We start from the raw sequence: 21,446 nt of genomic DNA, 5'->3' as shown, positions 1-21,446 counted from the left end.
AATTTCACATCATTCTGGGTCCATTTGTGTGAAAACAAGGTCCAATCAGGCTGAAACGTTACAAGAAGGTAGAATCTATTGAGTTGTAAGTGATCTGAACGTTTCATGATGATCGAACATTCCTATAGTGGGTCAAACCATGTCCCAAAGGTCACCGGGCCTGGTGTCACTTTAAAGAAGTAGTCCAGTTACACATTTGTGGGCTTATAACTTGGCTTCTGAATATCCTAGAGAGGTCAGGTTTGTTTTAGTGTACTCCAATCAACAGCCCCTACAACCACAAAAAGGAATGGAGTCATTAGCACTTATGGTTTTCAAATGGCACCAGAATTATGTTGCACGAAGTACAATTTCACATCATTCTGGGTCCATTTGTGTGAAAACAAGGTCCAATCAGGCTGAAACGTTACAAGAAGGTAGAATCTATTCAGTTGTAAGTGATCTGAACGTTTCATGATGATCGCACATTCCTAAGTGGGTCAAACCATGTCCCAAAGGTCACCGGATCTGGTGTCACTTTAAAGAAGTAGTCCAGTTACACATTTGTGGGCTTATAACTTGGCTTCTGAATGTCCTAGAGAGGTCAGGGTTGTTTTAGTGTACTCCAATCAACAGCCCCTACAACCACAAAAAGGAATGGAGTCATTAGCACTTATGGTTTGTAAATGGCACCAAGAATTATGTTGCACGAAGCACAATTTCACATCATTCTGGGTTCATTTGTGTGAAAACAAGGTCCAATCAGGCTGAAACGTTACAGGAAGGTAGAATCTATTGAGTTGTAAGTGATCTGAATGTTTCATGATGATAGCACTTTCCTAAGGGGGTCAAACCATGTCCCAAAGGTCACCGGATCTGGTGTCAATTTAAAGAAGTAGTCCAGTTACACATTTTTGGGCTTATAACTTGGCTTCTGAATGTTCTAGAGAGATCAGGTTTGTTTTAGTGTACTCCAGTCAACAGCCCCTACAACCACAAAAAGGAATGGAGTCATTAGCACTTGTGGTTTGTAAATGGCACCCAGAATTATGTTGCACGAAGCACAATTTCACATCATTCTGGGTTCATTTGTGTGAAAACAAGGTCCAATCAGGCTGAAACGTTACAGGAAGGTAGAATCTATTGAGTTGTAAGTGATCTGAACGTTTCATGATGATAGCACTTTCCTAAGGGGTTCAAACCATGTCCCAAAGGTCACCGGATCTGGTGTCAATTTAAAGAAGTAGTCCAGTTACACATTTGTGGGCTTATAACTTGGCTTCTGAATGTCCTAGAGTGATCAGGTTTGTTTCAGAGTACTCCAATCAACAGCCCCTACAACCACAAAAAGGAATGGAGTCATTAGCACTTATGGTTTGTAAATGGCACCCAGAATTATGTTGCACGAAGCACAATTTCACATCATTCTGGGTCCATTTGTGTGAAAACAAGGTCCAATCAGGCTGAAACGTTACAAGAAGGTATAATCTATTGAGTTGTAAGAGATCTGAACGTTTCATGATGATCGCACATTCCTATAGGGGGTCAAACCATGTTCCAAAGGTCACCGGGCCTGGTGTCACTTTAAAGTAGTCCAGTTACACATTTGTGGGATTATAACTTGGCTTCTGAATATCCTAGAGAGGTCAGGTTTGTTTTAGAGAACTCCAATTAACAGCCCCCATTACCCCAAATAGGAATGGAGTCATTAGCACTTATGGTTTGTAAATGGCACGCACAAAGCACAATTTCACATCATTCTGGGTCCATTTGTGTGAAAACAAGGTCCAATCAGGGTGAAACGTTACAGGAAGGTAGAATCTATTGAGTTGTAAGTGATCTGAACGTTTCATGATGATAGCACTTTCCTAAGGGGGTCAAACCATGTCCCAAAGGTCACCGGATCTGGTGTCACTTTAAAGAAGTAGTCCAGTTACACATTTGTGGGCTTATAACTTGGCTTCTGAATGTCCTAGAGAAATCAGGTTTGCTTTAGTGTACTCCAATCAACAGCCCCTACAACCACATAAAGGAATGGACTCATTAGCACTTATGGTTTGTAAATGGCACCCAGAATTATGTTGCACAAAGCACAATTTCACATCATTCTGGGTCCATTTGTGTGAAAACAAGGTCCAATCAGGCTGAAACATTACAAGAAGGTAGAATCTATTGAGTTGTAAGTGATCTGAACGTTTCATGATGATCGCACATTCCTATAGGCGGTCAAACCATGTCCCAAAGGTCACCGGGCCTGGTGTCACTTTAAAGAAGTAGTCCAGTTACACCTTTGTGGGCTTATAACTTGGCTTCTGAATGTCCTAGAGAGGTCAGGTTTGCTTTAGTGTACTCCAATCAACAGCCTCTACAACCACAAAAAGGAATGGAGTCATTAGCACTTATGGTTTGTAAATGGCACCCAGAATTATGTTGCACGAAGCACAATTTCTTATCATTCTGGGTCCATTTGTGTGAAAACAAGGTCAAATCAGGCTGAAACGTTACAAGAAGGTAGAATCTATTGAGTTGTAAGTGATCTGAACGTTTCATGATGATCGCACATTCCTAAGGGGGTCAAACCATGTCCCACAAGTCACCGGATCTGGTGTCACTTTAAAGAAGTAGTCCAGTTACACATTTGTGGGCTTATAACTTGGCTTCTGAATTTCCTAGAGAGATCAGGTTTGTTTTAGTGTACTCCAATCAACAGCCCCTACAACCACAAAAAGGAATGGAGTCATTAGCACTTATGGTTTGTAAATGGCACCCAGAATTATGTTGCACGAAGCACAATTTCACATCATTCTGGGTCCATTTGTGTGAAAACAAGGTCCAATCAGGCTGAAACGTTACAAGATGGTAGAATCTATTGAGTTGTAAGTGATCTGAACGTTTCATGATGATCGCACATTCCTATAGGGGGTCAAACCATGTCCCAAAGGTCATCGGGCCTGGTGTCACTTTAAAGAAGTAGTCCAGTTACACCTTTGTGGGCTTATAACGTGGCTTCTGAATATCCTAAAGAGGTCAGGTTTGTTTTAGAGTACTCCAATTAACAGCCCCTATTACCTCAAAAAGGAATGGAGTCATTAGCACTTATGGTTTCTAAATGGCGCCCAGAATTATGTTGCACGAAGCACAATTTCACATCATTCTGGGTCCATTTGTGTGAAAACAAGGTCCAATCAGGCTGAAACGTTACAAGAAAGTAGAATCTATTGAGTTGTAAGTGATCTGAACGTTTCATGATGATCGCACATTCCTAAGTGAGTCAAACCATGTCCCAAAGGTCACCGGATCTGGTGTCACTTTAAAGAAGTAGTCCAGTTACACATTTGTGGGCTTATAACTTGGCTTCTGAATGTCCTAGAGAGGTCAGGGTTGTTTTAGTGTACTCCAATCAACAGCCCCTACAACCACAAAAAGGAATGGAGTCATTAGCACTTATGGTTTGTAAATGGCACCAAGAATTATGTTGCACGAAGCACAATTTCACGTCATTCTGGGTTCATTTGTGTGAAAACAAGGTCCAATCAGGCTGAAACGTTACAGGAAGGTAGAATCTATTGAGTTGTAAGTGATCTGAATGTTTCATGATGATAGCACTTTCCTAAGGGGGTCAAACCATGTCCCAAAGGTCACCGGATCTGGTGTCAATTTAAAGAAGTAGTCCAGTTACACATTTGTGGGCTTATAACTTGGCTTCTGAATGTTCTAGAGAGATCAGGTTTGTTTTAGTGTACTCCAGTCAACAGCCCCTACAACCACAAAAAGGAATGGCGTCATTAGCACTTGTGGTTTGTAAATGGCACCCAGAATTATGTTGCACGAAGCACAATTTCACATCATTCTGGGTTCATTTGTGTGAAAACAAGGTCCAATCAGGCTGAAACGTTACAGTAAGGTAGAATCTATTGAGTTGTAAGTGATCTGAACGTTTCATGATGATAGCACTTTCCTAAGGGGTTCAAACCATGTCCCAAAGGTCACCGGATCTGGTGTCAATTTAAAGAAGTAGTCCAGTTACACATTTGTGGGCTTATAACTTGGCTTCTGAATGTCCTAGAGTGATCAGGTTTGTTTCAGAGTACTCCAATCAACAGCCCCTACAACCACAAAAAGGAATGGAGTCATTAGCACTTATGGTTTGTAAATGGCACCCAGAATTATGTTGCACGAAGCACAATTTCACATCATTCTGGGTCCATTTGTGTGAAAACAAGGTCCAATCAGGCTGAAACGTTACAAGAAGGTATAATCTATTGAGTTGTAAGAGATCTGAACGTTTCATGATGATCGCACATTCCTATAGGGGGTCAAACCATGTCCCAAAGGTCACTGGGCCTGGTGTCACTTTAAAGTAGTCCAGTTACACATTTGTGGGATTATAACTTGGCTTCTGAATATCCTAGAGAGGTCAGGTTTGTTTTAGAGAACTCCAATTAACAGCCCCCATTACCCCAAATAGGAATGGAATCATTAGCACTTATGGTTTGTAAATGGCACGCACAAAGCTCAATTTCACATCATTCTGGGTCCATTTGTGTGAAAACAAGGTCCAATCAGGGTGAAACGTTACAGGAAGGTAGAATCTATTGAGTTGTAAGTGATCTGAACGTTTCATGATGATAGCACTTTCCTAAGGGGGTCAAACCATGTCCCAAAGGTCACCGGATCTGGTGTCAATTTAAAGAAGTAGTCCAGTTACACATTTGTGGGCTTATAACTTGTTTTCTGAATGTCCTAGATAAATCAGGTTTGCTTTAGTGTACTCCAATCAACAGCCCCTACAACCACAAAAAGGAATGGAGTCATTAGCGCTTATGGTTTGTAAATGGCACCCAGAATTATGTTGCACAAAGCACAATTTCACATCATTCTGGGTCCATTTGTGTGAAAACAAGGTCCAATCAGGCTGAAACGTTACAAGAAGGTAGAATCTATTGAGTTGTAAGTGATCTGAACGTTTCATGATGATCGCACATTCCTATAGGCGGTCAAACCATGTCCCAAAGGTCACCGGGCCTGGTGTCACTTTAAAGAAGTAGTCCAGTTACACCTTTGTGGGCTTATAACTTGGCTTCTGAATGTCCTAGAGAGGTCAGGTTTGCTTTAGTGTACTCCAATCAACAGCCCCTACAACCACAAAAAGGAATTGAGTCATTAGCACTTATGGTTGCTAAATGGCACCCAGAATTATGTTGCACGAAGCACAATTTCTTATCATTCTGGGTCCATTTGTGTGAAAACAAGGTCCAATCAGGCTGAAACGTTACAAAAAGGTAGAATCTATTGAGTTGTAAGTGATCTGAACGTTTCATGATGATCGCACATTCCTAAGGGGGTCAAACCATGTCCCACAAGTCACCGGATCTGGTGTCACTTTAAAGAAGTAGTCCAGTTACACATTTGTGGGCTTAAAACTTGGCTTCTGAATTTCCTAGAGAGATCAGGTTTGTTTTAGTGTACTCCAATCAACAGCCCCTACAACCACAAAAAGGAATGGAGTCATTAGCACTTATGGTTTGTAAATGGCACCCAGAATTATGTTGCACGAAGCACAATTTCACATCATTCTGGGTCCATTTGTGTGAAAACAAGGTCCAATCAGGCTGAAACGTTACAAGAAGGTAGAATCTATTGAGTTGTAAGTGATCTGAACGTTTCATGATGATCGCACATTCCTATAGGGGGTCAAACCATGTCCCAAAGGTCACCGGGCCTGGTGTCACTTTAAAGAAGTAGTCCAGTTACACCTTTGTGGGCTTATAACGTGGCTTCTGAATATCCTAAAGAGGTCAGGTTTGTTTTAGAGTACTCCAATTAACAGCCCCTATTACCTCAAAAAGGAATGGAGTCATTAGCACTTATGGTTTCTAAATGGCGCCCAGAATTATGTTGCACAAAGCACAATTTCACATCATTCTGGGTCCATTTGTGTGAAAACAAGGTCCAATCAGGCTGAAACGTTACAAGAAGGTAGAATCTATTGAGTTGTAAGTGATCTGAACGTTTCATGATGATAGCACTTTCCTAAGGGGTTCAAACCATGTCCCAAAGGTCACCGGATCTGGTGTCAATTTAAAGAAGTAGTCCAGTTACACATTTGTGGGCTTATAACTTGGCTTCTGAATGTCCTAGAGTGATCAGGTTTGTTTCAGAGTACTCCAATCAACAGCCCCTACAACCACAAAAAGGAATGGAGTCATTAGCACTTATGGTTTGTAAATGGCACCCAGAATTATGTTGCACGAAGCACAATTTCACATCATTCTGGGTCCATTTGTGTGAAAACAAGGTCCAATCAGGCTGAAACGTTACAAGAAGGTATAATCTATTGAGTTGTAAGAGATCTGAACGTTTCATGATGATCGCACATTCCTATAGGGGGTCAAACCATGTCCCAAAGGTCACCGGGCCTGGTGTCACTTTAAAGTAGTCCAGTTACACATTTGTGGGATTATAACTTGGCTTCTGAATATCCTAGAGAGGTCAGGTTTGTTTTAGAGAACTCCAATTAACAGCCCCCATTACCCCAAATAGGAATGGAGTAATTAGCACTTATGGTTTGTAAATGGCACGCACAAAGCACAATTTCACATCATTCTGGGTCCATTTGTGTGAAAACAAGGTCCAATCAGGGTGAAACGTTACAGGAAGGTAGAATCTATTGAGTTGTAAGTGATCTGAACGTTTCATGATGATAGCACTTTCCTAAGGGGGTCAAACCATGTCCCAAAGGTCACCGGATCTGGTGTCAATTTAAAGAAGTAGTCCAGTTACACATTTGTGGGCTTATAACTTGGCTTCTGAATGTCCTAGAGAAATCAGGTTTGCTTTAGTGTACTCCAATCAACAGCCCCTACAACCACAAAAAGGAATGGAGTCATTAGCACTTATGGTTTGTAAATGGCACCCAGAATTATGTTGCACAAAGCACAATTTCACATCATTCTGGGTCCATTTGTGTGAAAACAAGGTCCAATCAGGCTGAAACGTTACAAGAAGGTAGAATCTATTGAGTTGTAAGTGATCTGAACGTTTCATGATGATCGCACATTCCTATAGGCGGTCAAACCATGTCCCAAAGGTCACCGGGCCTGGTGTCACTTTAAAGAAGTAGTCCAGTTACACCTTTGTGGGCTTATAACTTGGCTTCTGAATGTCCTAGAGAGGTCAGGTTTGCTTTAGTGTACTCCAATCAACAGCCCCTACAACCAAAAAAAGGAATTGAGTCATTAGCACTTATGGTTGCTAAATGGCACCCAGAATTATGTTGCACGAAGCACAATTTCTTATCATTCTGGGTCCATTTGTGTGAAAACAAGGTCCAATCAGGCTGAAACGTTACAAGAAGGTAGAATCTATTGAGTTGTAAGTGATCTGAACGTTTCATGATGATCGCACATTCCTAAGGGGGTCAAACCATGTCCCACAAGTCACCGGATCTGGTGTCACTTTAAAGAAGTAGTCCAGTTACACATTTGTGGGCTTATAACTTGGCTTCTGAATTTCCTAGAGAGATCAGGTTTGTTTTAGTGTACTCCAATCAACAGCCCCTACAACCACAAAAAGGAATGGAGTCATTAGCACTTATGGTTTGTAAATGGCACCCAGAATTATGTTGCACGAAGCACAATTTCACATCATTCTGGGTCCATTTGTGTGAAAACAAGGTCCAATCAGGCTGAAACGTTACAAGAAGGTAGAATCTATTGAGTTGTAAGTGATCTGAACGTTTCATGATGATCGCACATTCCTATACGGGGTCAAACCATGTCCCAAAGGTCACCGGGCCTGGTGTCACTTTAAAGAAGTAGTCCAGTTACACCTTTGTGGGCTTATAACGTGGCTTCTGAATATCCTAAAGAGGTCAGGTTTGTTTTAGAGTACTCCAATTAACAGCCCCTATTACCTCAAAAAGGAATGGAGTCATTAGCACTTATGGTTTCTAAATGGCGCCCAGAATTATGTTGCACGAAGCACAATTTCACATCATTCTGGGTCCATTTGTGTGAAAACAAGGTCCAATCAGGCTGAAACGTTACAAGAAGGTAGAATCTATTGAGTTGTAAGTGATCTGAACGTTTCATGATGATCGCACATTCCTAAGTGAGTCAAACCATGTCCCAAAGGTCACCGGATCTGGTGTCAATTTAAAGAAGTAGTCCAGTTACACATTTGTGGGCTTATAACTTGGCTTCTGAATGTCCTAGAGAGGTCAGGTTTGTTTTAGTGTACTCCAATCAACAGCCCCTACAACCACAAAAAGGAATGGAGTCATTAGCACTTATGGTTTGTAAATGGCACCCAGAATTATGTTGCACGAAGCACAATTTCACATCATTCTGGGTTCATTTGTGTAAAAACAAGGTCCAATCAGGCCTAAACGTTACAGGAAGGTAGAATCTATTGAGTTGTAAGTGATCTGAATGTTTCATGATGATAGCACTTTCCTAAGGGGGTCAAACCATGTCCCAAAGGTCACCGGATCTGGTGTCAATTTAAAGAAGTAGTCCAGTTGTTATGTTTTGCAGATAGGTGAAAGGTACCGACACTGAATCTGACACCTCAAAACCTAGGAACGTAACTTTTGTGCGTCCTAGCTGGCTTTTCTTCAAGTTGAGTTTGAATCCTGCACATGTCAGTCTGGTCACCACCTTGTCCAAAGTTTTCAGGTGTTCGCTTTCACAATCATGCATGAAAAATATGTCATCAATATATTGAACGACAGGTAAACCCTCCAGATATGACTGTACGACTCCTTGAAATGTATTGGGCGCATTTACCCATCCCATCGGTAAAACGCACCATTCATAATGTTTTCCTTCAAATGTAAATCCAGTTTTAGCTCGACTTTCTTGCGCTAAAGGTACAGACCAAAAACCGTTAGCCAAATCGATGCATGTTTTATATTTTTTAATAGGCATGGTTCGGAGCTGCATGTACGGGTCAAAAGTTTTGCGCACGTCGTGCGGTGTCACTCTATTTAATCCTTTCAAATTGTGTACCAGTCTGTAGGTGCCATCAGGTTTAGGAACAGCTTGAATGGGAAGACAGGTGGATAATGTATCTTTCTCTTCGATCATCCCTTTTTCTTTAAGCTCAGCGAGAGTACACTTGATCTCATCTCTTCCCTCTCTGATCGGATACTGCTTCTCCCTGGCAGGCATCGCTCCTTTAATAATGCATTGTTCTTTTTTTTTTTCCAACAATATCTTTATTTTTTTTTGTTACATTTTAGCAACTAGCAAACATTCCAACACACTAAACACTACATGAACATATTCTCCTCTCAGACATTTAAAAGAAAAGAAAAAAATAAAAAAAAACAGTCGATTTATCACTCCATTAAAGGCCTAAATTTGACATTATCTCAAAACAAATGTCATTGTCCTCAGTCCTCATCCTCATCAGCTAATACAAATCCTTCTACAAAGTTCACAAACGGTCTCCATACCTTCTCAAAAACATCCAATTTCTTTTTCAGTATACATGTTATCCGCTCCATTGGCAAAACCACCATCATTTGTTTTATCCACTGTGTGATACTCGGCTCCCTTGTTCTTTTCCATTTTAAAGCAATTAATCTTTTTGCTTGTAACAGACCCATATCAATAAACATTCTGTCGCTTTTTGTGTACCTCATGTTTTCAGGATACAATCCCAAAATAAGAAAGCAGGGATCCAAAACAATCTCTTTGGATAGTATTTGTTTCATAGTTTGTGTTACTGCAATCCAAAAGGATCCTATCTTCCTGCAACCCCAAATGCAATGCCAAAAATCACCTTTCCCTTCATTGCATTTATTACAAATGTCTGGTATATTAGGGTTATACTTATTCAACTTTTCGGGAGTAACATATATTCGCATCAACCATTTGTATTGCAACAACCTTAGTCTAGAATTGATTGTTTGTTTATGAGCTTTTGTACAAACCAATTCCCATTGATCCCTGGTTATGTCCTTTTTTTAAATCATTTTTCCAGGCGTTCAATCTTCCTAACGAATTTTCAGATGTTTTGGACCTAAGTAATTTATATATTTCTGATATTGCCCCTTGTTTCAAACTGCTTTTACTTATTATTTCTTCCAGTTCTGATTTTGGTGGTTTGGTGCAGGTATTATTTTGATTTGCTCGAATGTAACTTCTAATTTGGAGATATTTGAAAAATTGCTTTCTATCAATATTATATTTATGTCTAAGCATATCAAAGGACATCATTTCTTGAGAGTCTGTTGGATATAAATCTTGGATTTTTTGAAGTCCTTTAATTGACCATTGTTTAAAAGCTGTATCTTCTCTTCCTGGTCTGAAATTCTGATTTCCCCACATTGGTGTAAACTGTGACAATACAACAGGTTCATTCATATATCTTTTTACACCATACAATACTTTGACCATGTTCTTCACCATTGGGTTTTTTGCCTTTCTAATCAAGTTTACTGCTGTGTCTGAGAAAAAATATAATGGTAATGGTGGATGCAAATTCATACTTTCCATCTCTGACCATTGCGGGGCGTTATTTAAGTCAAAATAGTATCTTATAGACCTTATTTGACATGCCCAGTAGTACCACTCAATATTTGGACACATGACACCACCCTCATTGTATGGTAGATGTAACAATGACAATCTTATCCTTGGTCTCCCATTTTGCCATAAAAAACCGAGAACAAGCTTTTTGATCCTGCTAAACCAATCCACAGGAGGCGGCAAGGGGATGTTCTGATACACATAAAGCACCTTTGGCAGTATACTCATTTTGTATATATTAATCCGACCCATTAAAGAAATTGGTAGAGATATACATCTGTCCACTATCTCTGTTATTTCTTTAGAAAGTCTTTCATAATTATTTTCCACAATCTCACTTAGTTTAGACGAAATCCGTATCCCTAAATACATAAAGTCCCTTACTGTCTTAAAATGGGATGTTACTGTGGGTGGGTTGTCCCTTTCTTCCTCATTTAGCAACATAACGGATGATTTAGATTTATTAATGACATATCCTGATATTTGACCAAACTCCCCTATCAATCTAAGCAGAGCAGGTATTGATTCCTTTATTTTTGAGAGATATACTATTACATCATCAGCGTACAACGAGATCATATGTTCTACTTCATTCACCATAATTCCTGTCACAGATAAACTCGAACGTATGGCTATAGCAAAGGGTTCCATAGCTAATACAAACAACAATGGACTTATCGGTGAGCCTTGTGGACATCCCCGTTTCACCCTTATTGGTTCAGAGACATTTTTGTTTGTCAAGATTTCAGCAGTTGGATTTGAATGTAATAATTGTATCCATCTTCGAAACACATCTCCATACCCAAATCTAGTCAGAACATCTAAAAGATAGGGCCACGCGACCCTATCGAATGCTTTTTCGGCATCCAGCGAGAGTAAGGCGCTCTCTGACGAATTGTTTATTCCGTCTATAATGTTAAAGACTCTTCTTACGTTATGCAGACCTTGGCGTCCCAATATAAAGCCATTTTGATCTCTATGAATTACTGAGGGGAGAGTACCTTGCAAACGTGTAGCTAATATTTTACCTAACATCTTAATATCGGAATTGAGTAAACTTATCGGCCTCAAATTTTCACATTTATTACTCGGCTTTCCCGGCTTAGGTAGCAAAATGATTTGCGAACCCGTTATTGATTTAGGAAGACTTCCTTTGTGTAATGATTCCTGATACATTTCCAATAATGGTTTCACTAATTTACTTTTAAATTTTTTATAAAAATCAATTGGAAATCCATCTGGTCCCGCTTTTTTACCTGAACTCATACTTTTAATTGCCCTGCTTATTTCCCCTTCGGTGATTTCTGCATCTAATTGTTGTTTTAAGTCATCTGCAATAGTAGGAATATTTATTTTATCCAGAAACGCATTTCTGGAGGTTTGATCTGATCTATCCTGAGATTCATAAAGTTTTTCATAATAGTTTCTAAACTCCTTATTTATTTCCATCGGGTCTATTATCATTTCCCCTTTGCTGCTTACAATCGATGTTATATTTTTCTGCACTTCCAATTGTTTAATTTGCCGTGCCAATATTTTTCCAGGTTTTTCTCCTTGTTCATAAAAAGACTGATTTAATCTCAAAATGTTCGAAGCCGCTCTATCTGCCGATTCTTTATTGTATTGTGCTTTTAGTATTAGCAATTTTTTCTCTGTTACTGGGTCTCTACTTTTGAATACTAGTTCCTCTAGAGTTTTAATTTCCTTTTCCATTTGCTGTCTTGTTTTACATTTTTCTTTAGATTTCGATGAAGTATATGCAATTATAACTCCCCGTAAACATGCCTTAAATGCCTCCCACCTAATACTAGCTGATGTTTGTGAACCATTTATAGTAAAATATTCATCTATTTCTTTTTCTACAAAAGTGAGGAATTCTTCATCATTCAGCCATTTCTGGTGTAAACACCATCTACGTTCCATTATTAAGTTTTTATGTGTATATATGATATTGCAGGGAGCATGGTCCGATAGTAATATACTGTCATATGAGCATGTCCTTATGTTTGATAGTAGGCTTGCTGATACTAAAAAATAGTCTATTCTGGAATATGTATTAAATGTTTTTGAATGGCAGGAAAAAATTATATCGTCAGGTTTTAACTGTCTCCAGATGTCAATCAACTGAAGTTCCTTCATGAAGTTAAGAATTGTTTTTCGGCTTTTGTTATGGGCCTGGTCAGTCCCAGTTGGTCTATCCTTACAGGGATCCAGTACACAATTCCAATCCCCTCCTATGATGCATTTTCCTTGGAGTAATGAAATTGTGAGAAAAAGGTTAGTAAAAAATGCATCATCATCTGTATTTGGTCCATATACATTAATTAAGTTAATGGTTTCTTGTATAAGTAATCCCTGGATGATCAAATACCTACCAAATTTATCTTTGATTACATTCTTAACCTGAAAAGGTACTGATTTATGTATTAATGTGATTACTCCCCGAGCATTGGATCTAAATGGTGCTGCATACAACGAACCTTGCCACCTCCTGCCAACCTTAATATGTTCCTCCTCCAGCAAGTGCGTCTCCTGAAGAAAAATTATTTTAGCTTCCAGATCTTTCATTTTGGTCGAATGATCAGGTTTATTTTAGTGTACTCCAATAAACAGTCCCTACAACTACAAAAAGGAATGGAGTCATTAGCACTTATGGTTTTTAAATGGCACCCAGAATTATGTTGCATGAAGCACAATTTCACATCATTCTGGGTCCATTTGTGTGAAAACAAGGTCCAATCAGGCTGAAACGTTACAAGAAGGTAGAATCTATTGAGTTGTAAGTGATCTGAACGTTTCATGATGATCGCACATTCCTATAGGGGGTCAAACCATGTCCCAAAGGTCACCGGGCCTGGTGTCACTTTAAAGAAGTAGTCCAGTTACACCTTTGTGGGCTTATAACTTGGCTTCTGAATATCCTAGAGAGGTCAGGTTTTTTTAGAGTACTCCAATTAACAGCCCCCATTACCACTAAAAGGAATGGAGTCATTAGCACTTATGGTTTTTAAATGGCACCCAGAATTATGTTGCACGAAGCACAATTTCACATCATTCTGGGTTCATTTGTGTGAAAACAAGGTCCAATCAGGCTGAAACGTTACAGGAAGGTAGAATCTATTGAGTTGTAAGTGATCTGAACGTTTCATGATGATAGCACTTTCCTAAGGGGTCAAACCATGTCCCAAATGTCACCGGATCTGGTGTCAATTTAAAGAAGTAGTCCAGTTACACATTTGTGGGCTTATAACTTGGCTTCTGAATGTCCTAGATAGATCAGGTTTGTTTTAGTATACTCCAATCAACAGCCCCTACAACCACAAAAAGGAATGGAGTCATTAGCACTTATGGTTTTTAAATGGCACCCAGAATTATGTTGCACGAAGCACAAATTCACATCATTCTGGGTTCATTTGTGTGAAAACAAGGTCCAATCAGGCTGAAACGTTACAGGAAGGTAGAATCTATTGAGTTGTAAGTGATCTGAACGTTTCATTATGATAGCACTTTCCTAAGGGGGTCAAACCATGTCCCAAAGGTCACCGGATCTGGTGTCAATTTAAAGAAGTAGTCCAGTTACACATTTGTGGGCTTATAACTTGGCTTCTGAATGTCCTAGAGAGATCAGGTTTGTTTTAGTATACTCCAATCAACAGCCCCTACAACCACAAAAAGGAATGGAGTCATTAGCAATTATGGTTTGTAAATGGCACCCAGAATTATGTTGCACGAAGCACAATTTCACATCATTCTGGGTCCATTTGTGTGAAAACAAGGTCCAATCAGGCTGAAACGTTACAGGAAGGTAGAATCTATTGAGTTGTAAGTGATCTGAACATTTCAATATGATTGCACATTCCTATAGGGGGTAAAACCATGTCCCAAAGGTCACCGGGCCTGGTGTCACTTTAAAGAAGTAGTCCAGTTACACCTTTGTGGGCTTATAACTTGGCTTCTGAATATCCTAGAGAGGTCAGGTTTGTTTTAGAGTACTCCAGTTAACAGCCCCTATTACCACTAAAAGGAATGGAGTCATTAGCACTTATGGATTTTAAATGGCACCCAGAATTATGTTGCACGAAGCACAATTTCACATCATTCTGGGTTCATTTGTGTGAAAACAAGGTCCAATCAGGCTGACACGTTACAGGAAGGTAGAATCTATTGAGTTGTAAGTGATCTGAACGTTTCATGATGATAGCCCTTTCCTAAGGGGGTCAAACCATGTCCCAAAGGTCACCGGATCTGGTGTCAATTTAAAGAAGTAGTCCAGTTACACATTTGTGGGCTTATAACTTGGCTTCTGAAGTCCTAGAGAAATCAGGTTTGGTTTAGTATACTCCAATCAACAGCCCCTACAACCACAAAAAGGAATGGAGTCATTAGCACTTATGGTTTGTAAATGGCACCCAGAATTATGTTGCACGAAGCACAATTTCACATAATTCTGGGTTCATTTGTGTGAAAACAAGGTACAATCAGGCTGAAACGTTACAGGAAGGTAGAATCTATTGAGTTGTAAGTGAGCTGAACGTTTCATGATGATAGCACTTTCCTAAGGGGGTCAAACCATGTCCCAAAGGTCACCGGATCTGGTGTCAATTTAAAGAAGTAGTCCAGTTACACATTTGTGGGCTTATAACTTGGCTTCTGAATGTCCTAGAGAGATCAGGTTTGTTTTAGTATACTCCAATCAACAGCCCCTACAACCACAAAAAGGAATGGAGTCATTAGCACTTATGGTTTGTAAATGGCACCCAGAATCATGTTGCACGAAGCACAATTTCACATCATTCTGGGTCCATTTGTGTGAAAACAAGGTCCAATCAGGCTGAAACGTTACAAGAAGGTAGAATCTATTGAGTTGTAAGTGATCTGAACATTTCAAGATGATCGCACATTCCTATAGGGGGTAAAACCATGTCCCAAAGGTCACCGGGCCTGGTGTCACTTTAAAGAAGTAGTCCAGTTACACCTTTGTGGGCTTATAACTTGGCTTCTGATTATCCTAGAGAGGTCAGGTTTGTTTTAGAGTACTCCAATTAACAGCCCCCATTACCACTAAAAGGAATGGAGTCATTAGCACTTATGGTTTTTAAATGGCACCCAGAATTATGTTGCACGAAGCACAATTTCAGATCATTCTGGGTTCATTTGTGTGAAAACAAGGTCCAATCAGGCTGAAACGTTACAGGAAGGTAGAATCTATTGAGTTGTAAGTGATCTGAAGGTTTCATGATGATAGCCCTTTCCTAAGGGGGTCAAACCATGTCCCAAAGGTCACCGGATCTGGTGTCAATTTAAAGAAGTAGTCCAGTTACACATTTGTGGGCTTATAACTTGGCTTCTGAAGTCCTAGAGAAATCAGGTTTGTTTTAGTATACTCCAATCAACAGCCCCTACAATCACAAAAAGGAATGGAGTCATTAGCACTTATGGTTTGTAAATGGCACCCAGAATTATGTTGCACGAAGCACAATTTCACATAATTCTGGGTTCATTTGTGTGAAAACAAGGTACAATCAGGCTGAAACGTTACAGGAAGGTAGAATCTATTGAGTTGTAAGTGAGCTGAACGTTTCATGATGATAGCACTTTCCTAAGGGGGTCAAACCATGTCCCAAAGGTCACCGGATCTGGTGTCAATTTAAAGAAGTAGTCCAGTTACACATTTGTGGGCTTATAACTTGGCTTCTGAATGTCCTAGAGAGATCAGGTTTGTTTTAGTATACTCCAATCAACAGCCCCTACAACCACAAAAAGGAATGGAGTCATTAGCACTTATGGTTTGTAAATGGCACCCAGAATCATGTTGCACGAAGCGCAATTTCACATCATTCTGGGTCCATTTGTGTGAAAACAAGGTCCAATCAGGCTGAAACGTTACAAGAAGGTAGAATCTATTGAGTTGTAAGTGATCTGAACATTTCAAGATGATCGCACATTCCTATAGGGGGTAAAACCATGTCCCAAAGGTCACCGGGTCTGGTGTCACTTTAAAGAAGTAGTCCAGTTACACCTTTGTGGGCTTATAACTTGGCTTCTGATTATCCTAGAGAGGTCAGGTTTGTTTTAGAGTACTCCAATTAACAGCCCCCATTACCACTAAAAGGAATGGAGTCATTAGCACTTATGGTTTTTAAATGGCACCCAGAATTATGTTGCACGAAGCACAATTTCACATCATTCTGGGTTCATTTGTGTGAAAACAAGGTCCAATCAGGCTGAAACGTTACAGGAAGGTAGAATCTATTGAGTTGTAAGTGATCTGAACGTTTCATGATGATAGCCCTTTCCTAAGGGGGTCAAACCATGTCCCAAAGGTCACCGGATCTGGTGTCAATTTAAAAAAGTAGTCCTGTTACACATTTGTGGGCTTATAACTTGGCTTCTGAATGTCCTAGAGAGATCAGGTTTGTTTTAATGTACTCCAACCAACAGTCCCTACAACCACAAAAAGGAATGGAGTCATTAGCACTTATAGTTTGTAAATGGCACTCAGAATTATGTTGCACGAAGCACAATTTCACATCATTCTGTGTCCATTTGTGTGAAAACAAGGTCCAATCAGGCTGAAACGTTACAAGAAGGTAGAATCTATTGAGTTGTAAGTGATCTGAACGTTTCATGATGATCACACATTCCTATAGGGGGTCAAACCATGTCCCAAAGGTCACCGGGCCTGGTGTCACTTTAAAGAAGTAGTCCAGTTACACATTTGTGGGCTTATAACTTGGCTTCTGAATGTCCTAGAGAGGTCAGGTTTGTTTTAGTGTACTCCAATCAACAGCCCTACAACCACAAAAAGGAATGGAGTCATTAGCACTTATGGTTTGTAAATGGCACCCAGAATTATGTTGCACGAAGCACAATTTCACATAATTCTGGGTTCATTTGTGTGAAAACAAGGTACAATCAGGCTGAAACGTTACAGGAAGGTAGAATCTATTGAGTTGTAAGTGAGCTGAACGTTTCATGATGATAGCACTTTCCTAAGGGGGTCAAACCATGTCCCAAAGGTCACCGGATCTGGTGTCAATTTAAAGAAGTAGTCCAGTTACACATTTGTGGGCTTATAACTTGGCTTCTGAATGTCCTAGAGAGATCAGGTTTGTTTTAGTATACTCCAATCAACAGCCCCTACAACCACAAAAAGGAATGGAGTCATTAGCACTTATGGTTTGTAAATGGCACCCAGAATCATGTTGCACGAAGCGCAATTTCACATCATTCTGGGTCCATTTGTGTGAAAACAAGGTCCAATCAGGCTGAAACGTTACAAGAAGGTAGAATCTATTGAGTTGTAAGTGATCTGAACATTTCAAGATGATCGCACATTCCTATAGGGGGTAAAACCATGTCCCAAAGGTCACCGGGTCTGGTGTCACTTTAAAGAAGTAGTCCAGTTACACCTTTGTGGGCTTATAACTTGGCTTCTGATTATCCTAGAGAGGTCAGGTTTGTTTTAGAGTACTCCAATTAACAGCCCCCATTACCACTAAAAGGAATGGAGTCATTAGCACTTATGGTTTTTAAATGGCACCCAGAATTATGTTGCACGAAGCACAATTTCACATCATTCTGGGTTCATTTGTGTGAAAACAAGGTCCAATCAGGCTGAAACGTTACAGGAAGGTAGAATCTATTGAGTTGTAAGTGATCTGAACGTTTCATGATGATAGCCCTTTCCTAAGGGGGTCAAACCATGTCCCAAAGGTCACCGGATCTGGTGTCAATTTAAAAAAGTAGTCCTGTTACACATTTGTGGGCTTATAACTTGGCTTCTGAATGTCCTAGAGAGATCAGGTTTGTTTTAATGTACTCCAACCAACAGTCCCTACAACCACAAAAAGGAATGGAGTCATTAGCACTTATAGTTTGTAAATGGCACTCAGAATTATGTTGCACGAAGCACAATTTCACATCATTCTGTGTCCATTTGTGTGAAAACAAGGTCCAATCAGGCTGAAACGTTACAAGAAGGTAGAATCTATTGAGTTGTAAGTGATCTGAACGTTTCATGATGATCACACATTCCTATAGGGGGTCAAACCATGTCCCAAAGGTCACCGGGCCTGGTGTCACTTTAAAGAAGTAGTCCAATTACACCTTTGAGGGCTTATAACTTGGCTTCTGAATGTCCTAGAGAGATCAGGTTTGTTTTAGTGTACTCCAATCAACAGCCCCTACAACCTCAAAAAGGAATGGAGTCATTGGCACTTATGGTTTTTAAATGGCACCCAGAATTATGTTGCACGAAGCACACTTTCACATCATTCTGGGTCCATTTGTGTGAAAACAAGGTCCAATCAGGCTGAAACGTTACAAGAAGGTAGAATCTATTGAGTTGTAAGTGATCTGAACATTTCAAGATGATTGCACATTCCTATAGGGGGTAAAACCATGTCCCAAAGGTCACCGGGCCTGGTGTCACTTTAAAGAAGTAGTCCAGTTACACCTTTGTGGGCTTATCACACATTAGTTTCTTGCAAGTAATGACCAAAATGAAAGATCTGGAAGCTAAAATAATTTTTCTTCAGGAGACGCACTTGCTGGAGGAGGAACATATTAAGGTTGGCAGGAGGTGGCAAGGTTCGTTGTATGCAGCACCATTTAGATCCAATGCTCGGGGAGTAATCACATTAATACATAAATCAGTACCTTTTCAGGTTAAGAATGTAATCAAAGATAAATTTGGTAGGTATTTGATCATCCAGGGATTACTTATACAAGAAACCATTAACTTAATTAATGTATATGGACCAAATACAGATGATGATGCATTTTTTACTAACCTTTTTCTCACAATTTCATTACTCCAAGGAAAATGCATCATAGGAGGGGATTGGAATTGTGTACTGGATCCCTGTAAGGATAGACCAACTGGGACTGACCAGGCCCATAACAAAAGCCGAAAAACAATTCTTAACTTCATGAAGGAACTTCAGTTGATTGACATCTGGAGACAGTTAAAACCTGACGATATATTTTTTTCCTGCCATTCAAAAACATTTAATACATATTCCAGAATAGACTATTTTTTAGTATCAGCAAGCCTACTATCAAACATAAGGACATGCTCATATGACAGTATATTACTATCGGACCATGCTCCCTGCAATATCATATATACACATAAAAACTTAATAATGGAACGTAGATGGTGTTTACACCAGAAATGGCTGAATGATGAAGAATTCCTCACTTTTGTAGAAAAAGAAATAGATGAATATTTTACTATAAATGGTTCACAAACATCAGCTAGTATTAGGTGGGAGGCATTTAAGGCATGTTTACGGGGAGTTATAATTGCATATACTTCATCGAAATCTAAAGAAAAATGTAAAACAAGACAGCAAATGGAAAAGGAAATTAAAACTCTAGAGGAACTAGTATTCAAAAGTAGAGACCCAGTAACAGAGAAAAAATTGCTAATACTAAAAGCACAATACAATAAAGAATCGGCAGATAGAGCGGCTTCGAACATTTTGAGATTAAATCAGTCTTTTTATGAACAAGGAGAAAAACCTGGAAAAATATTGGCATGGCAAATTAAACAATTGGAAGTGCAGAAAAATATAACATCGATTGTAAGCAGCAAAGGGGAAATGATAATAGACCCGATGGAAATAAATAAGGAGTTTAGAAACTATTATGAAAAACTTTATGAATCTCAGGATAGATCAGATCAAACCTCCAGAAATGCGTTTCTGGATAAAATAAATATTCCTACTATTGCAGATGACTTAAAACAACAATTAGATGCAGAAATCACCGAAGGGGAAATAAGCAGGGCAATTAAAAGTATGAGTTCAGGTAAAAAAGCGGGACCAGATGGATTTCCAATTGATTTTTATAAAAAATTTAAAAGTAAATTAGTGAAACCATTATTGGAAATGTATCAGGAATCATTACACAAAGGAAGTCTTCCTAAATCAGTAACGGGTTCGCAAATAATTTTGCTACCTAAGCCGGGAAAGCCGAGTAATAAATGTGAAAATTTGAGGCCGATAAGTTTACTCAATTCCGATATTAAGATGTTAGGTAAAATATTAGCTACACGTTTGCAAGGTACTCTCCCCTCAGTAATTCATAGAGATCAAAATGGCTTTATATTGGGACGCCAAGGTCTGCATAACGTAAGAAGAGTCTTTAACATTATAGACGGAATAAACAATTCGTCAGAGAGCGCCTTACTCTCGCTGGATGCCGAAAAAGTATTCGATAGGGTCGAGTGGCCCTATCTTTTAGATGTTCTGACTAGATTTGGGTATGGAGATGTGTTTCGAAGATGGATACAATTATTACATTCAAATCCAACTGCTGAAATCTTGACAAACAAAAATGTCTCTGAACCAATAAGGGTGAAACGGGGATGTCCACAAGGCTCACCGATAAGTCCATTGTTGTTTGTATTAGCTATGGAACCCTTTGCTATAGCCATACGTTCGAGTTTATCTGTGACAGGAATTATGGTGAATGAAGTAGAACATATGATCTCGTTGTACGCTGATGATGTAATAGTATATCTCTCAAAAATAAAGGAATCAATACCTGCTCTGCTTAGATTGATAGGGGAGTTTGGTCAAATATCAGGATATGTCATTAATAAATCTAAATCATCCGTTATGTTGCTAAATGAGGAAGAAAGGGACAACCCACCCACAGTAACATCCCATTTTAAGACAGTAAGGGACTTTATGTATTTAGGGATACGGATTTCGTCTAAACTAAGTGAGATTGTGGAAAATAATTATGAAAGACTTTCTAAAGAAATAACAGAGATAGTGGACAGATGTATATCTCTACCAATTTCTTTAATGGGTCGGATTAATATATACAAAATGAGTATACTGCCAAAGGTGCTTTATGTGTATCAGAACATCCCCTTGCCGCCTCCTGTGGATTGGTTTAGCAGGATCAAAAAGC

This window comes from Nothobranchius furzeri, chromosome 16 (genome assembly GCF_043380555.1).
Source record: "Nothobranchius furzeri strain GRZ-AD chromosome 16, NfurGRZ-RIMD1, whole genome shotgun sequence".
Lineage (NCBI taxonomy): Eukaryota > Metazoa > Chordata > Actinopteri > Cyprinodontiformes > Nothobranchiidae > Nothobranchius > Nothobranchius furzeri.
Note: the sequence above shows the minus strand (reverse complement) of the source record.